This window comes from Triticum aestivum, chromosome 7D (assembly GCF_018294505.1).
Source record: "Triticum aestivum cultivar Chinese Spring chromosome 7D, IWGSC CS RefSeq v2.1, whole genome shotgun sequence".
NCBI lineage: Eukaryota > Viridiplantae > Streptophyta > Magnoliopsida > Poales > Poaceae > Triticum > Triticum aestivum.
Window position 1 is genome coordinate 39,974,213 of NC_057814.1, and position 4,283 is coordinate 39,978,495.

Here is a 4,283-nt window from a genome sequence, read left to right on the forward strand (position 1 = left end):
TCCTTAAACATGGGATCGTGTAGGCTGCAGAATCTTTTATTTTAATATTGCGTTGGCAGGGTTTTGAACTTAAGACCTCTTGGCTCGGATACCATATTGAATTCATGCTCCATCCAACTCATCCAAAAGTCCGAACTGATGAAGAGAGGCTTGCAATGTATTTGAATGGTCTACCCTGTCTGACTGTCTCGATCCGAAAGGTGACCTGAGGTCAAGATGCACGCCGCCGTCGGAATTGGTATTCATGTGACTTAGGTACTGAATTTTTGGTCAATCACTTTTTTGAAGATTTATAACTTTTCTAACTGAACATTCAGACCTCAACCTTGCAAGCACCCGTGGAGTGGCTCTATCTATCTACTCTGCCGGCGGGAGTTGTTGTGGGCTCGCAGGCCGTATCAATCGCCGCTACAGCTGTTCCCTTATCTCTGCCGATGGATGATGACTGGTGAACTACACGTCTACACACACATGCTCATGCTTATCTGCAAGGCTGAGACTGGGCAGAGCACTTGCTGGGAAGAGCATTGCTCCCACGAAAAACGCGTGACAAAGGCAGTCACACAGCACTACATCACACTGACTGAACGATCTGCTGCAGCTACTAAAGCAATTGAGTCCATCGAAAGCGAGCTCGAATCCAGCACGCCGTTGCGCTGTCGGCTTGCTAGAGAAGAAACCCTGCTCCTTCTCACCGTCTGCTTTGTTAGCCGTGGGCTTGCCGGAGAAGAAGCCCTGCACCTTCTCAGCATCCGCCTTGTTAGCTGTGGCCGCCGGCTCTGTCGCGCCGCTGCCGCCTGAGACCAGCCTGTTCACCGTGCGGACAGTTAGCACTGATGTGCCGTGGCCGTCCAGCGGCGCCTCGCAGAAGACGAGCGCTGTGAAGAACGTCTCAATGGCCAAGGATCCTCTGATGGACGCTTTGATCAGGCAGGCAGACAGGCACCGACGATTCTTTGCTGCTCGTCTAATATCTGTTGTTTGCCTTGTGCTGTGCACTTGTGATCGACCGTACTGAACGCCGGGGACTTTATAGGGGTCGCGGCCCTTGTGATGTGAACTCGGAGGACGCACGTGCAGGAGCGGGACTGCATAGGATTGCGACCGTGCCGTGTGGGGTTGGACGGAGTCTGCTGTGTCTCCATGTTAGCACATGCGGACACGGAATCCACGAGCACACAAGGTTTGATCTAATCCGATCGGTAGCTTCGCGTGAGGTTGACATGCACGCCACCGTTGGATTATATAGATAGAAAAATATATACTTCCGTTCCTCAACTTCTGGGGCAGTCTATATTTGGTCCCTCAACTCTGAAACGAGAAAACTTGCACCGCAACTATTTAAATCAGACAAAATTTGTCTCTGATCTCGGTTTTGGTGCTCACTCGTCCCCCTTGACTCAAATTCGCGTATTTTTATCAAATCCATGAACTTTTTTCAAATTCCGTACTTTTTTCAAACACATGTACTTTATTCAGTTTCGCGTCATTTATTCAAAAGTGTAATTTTTATCAAATTCGCTTACTTTTTCCGAATGCGTGCACTTTTCAGGATTTCCTAATTTTTTTCAAATGCACGTACTTTTTTAAAGTTAAAAACATTACCCGGATTCGAGAAAAAGTACGCGAATTTGAAAAAATTACTTAAACCTGAAAAAAGTGAGCGGATTTCAAAAGAGTTTATGGATTTTTAAAAATTACATGAACTTGAAAAAATACGTGATTTCTAAGATCATGGATTTGAAAGTATTAATCAAAATTTTAAAAATTACAAAAAATTGTAAAATACGTGAATCTGACCGGTTCATTGAGTTTGATCCCAATATTTTGGATGAATTTCCCCGTCAAATTTCCCAACCGACGACCGGGTCCTGACAAGGGTATCAATGTGACCGACTCCTTCCTCGGTGACAAGGGTATCAATGTGACCGACTCCTTCCTCGGTGGCAAATGAAACAACGTTGTTGGGTAGTTAGGTTCTAACATGAATTATTATTCTTACATCCCAATTTGTGGTGGCGTCGCTATCAGATCGATGGCGCTGGCTCGGCGACAGAGACACCATTATCATGCAAATCAGTTGCACGAACTGAAGCACAGATGGTTCAGAGGTAATAATCTGAGCGGCTCCTTCTGATTTATTGCACATCAGCGGTGAATTGGACTACAAGTGGCAGTTTTACTTGAAGTAAAATTCGTAAGAAGCTAGCTTCTGGTGTCCCCCGAGGATAATGACATGAGCACATGCTTAAAGGGGTGTAGTGGTCACTATCCCGCACTTCCCTACACTCCGAAGTCGGATCACATCCGACCAGAGAACACGGGGAAATTGGATGCTAGATGTAGCACTCATGCTAGATGGAACACGCTATCCAACTTTGAGGCTGCTAGCATGTGATATTTTTGCAACTCCGGTCAGCACGGTTGCCTCAGAATCAACATTTAGCACTAGTGGTAGAGTTGTAGTTCTAAGCGGCAGAACTGAAGTCCTTATGTTTGCTTAAATATGCCGATTTTTCCGTGGGTTCCCCGTGGGTCTAGAAAACCCGATGGGTTTAGGGGACGGGCAAAAATATAGCCCCGCGTACGGTAACGAGGACCGGGGACGGTCTTCCGAATTTTTCGTGGGAATGGGTTTGGGAAGGCAAAACCCGGTAGGTTTCGTCCCCGTTGCCATTGAACGCGACGGCTATTGATATAAGCCGAGAATCCGTGTTCCTGCCCTTGGCTTACGTTTGCGTTATATATACTAGTAATCAGCCATGTTGGATATAGTAACTGAATTAATTCGGTTACTGGCTGCAGCAATGGTTCACCGCTCCGCCACAATTTTTTTTTTATATGCGTCCTCCTGATTACATATAGTAATCATCCATGGAAAATGTAGTAAAATATTAATTTGGTTACCGTATGCTTGTGATGGTTCATCACCTCAGCACAATTTTGCTTTATTACTTGTCTGCTCCAATCACACATGGTAATCAACCATGTAAAATATAGTAACATAATTTATTGGTTTACTGGTTGCCCAAAAGCTACCATTTTATGTCAGAGAATTAAGGAGTGGTGTGTGGCATCTCTTAATAGATCTAGTCCGTTACCATATGTGCCATTTTTTTACCATGCATAATGGTACAAGACGTTGGGTGTAGTGCGGTTGCATGCAATCTCGTAAAGCTATTTGTTCCATTATCATATTTCTAACCTTTTTACTGTCATTAGCAAATAGAACCCCGCAGGGCGGAGGTCGGCGGTGGGAGTGGTAACTGGATTAAATCCATTACTATTTTCTGCTGGCCATATTACCATCAATTGCCGAAGCGTGTGAAGGTGGGGTTGATTGGTGCGACCGAGCGTACGGTTTCCAGTTTTGCATCTCGTAACTAGATTACCATAATGATCAAGGCGCCCGCCTCTGCGCCCCACCTCCCGACCACGCAACCTCCATAGCGGCCCACCTCCCGGACACGCGCCCCATCGCCGCGCTCCTGCAACCACATCTCGGCGACGCGCCCGACCTTCTTCCTCCTCCTGCCACCTCCTGTCGCAGCGCACCATGCCAAGCACACCCCGTCTTCCTCCTCCTCTTGCTTGCTCCCATCGAGGCACGGCGCGCCCGGCCATCCCCCTCCTCCTGCCTAGCATCACAATGCGACAGCGCAGAAAATCGTAGCTCGGCAGTCCAACCTCATGCCCCGCCATGGGTCTATCAGGTAGCCAGATGCAGCGTCACAATGGAAGGCAAAACCCGGTAGGTTTCGTCCCCGTTGCCATTGAACGCGACGGCTATTGATATAAGCCGAGTACGCTCCCTCTGTACTCGTCTTTTAATTACGAAAAGAAATATATAAAAAACCATCAACCCTTCGCCTCGCTTATAAGCCGAGAATCCGTGTTCCTGCCCTTGGCTTACGTTTACGTTATATATACTAGTAATCAGCCATGTTGGATATAGTAACTGAATTAATTCGGTTACTGGCTGCAGCAATGGTTCACCGCTCCGCCACAATTTTTTTATTATATGCGTCCTCCTGATTACATATAGTAATCATCCATGGAAAATGTAGTAAAATATTAATTTGGTTACCGTATGCTTGTGATCGTTCATCACCTCAGCACAATTTTGCTTTATTACTTGTCTGCTCCAATCACACATGGTAATCAACCATGTAAAATATAGTAACATAATTTATTGGTTTACTGGTTGCCCAAAAGCTACCATTTTATGTCAGAGAATTAAGGAGTGGTGTGTGGCATCTCTTAATAGATCTAGTCTGTTACCA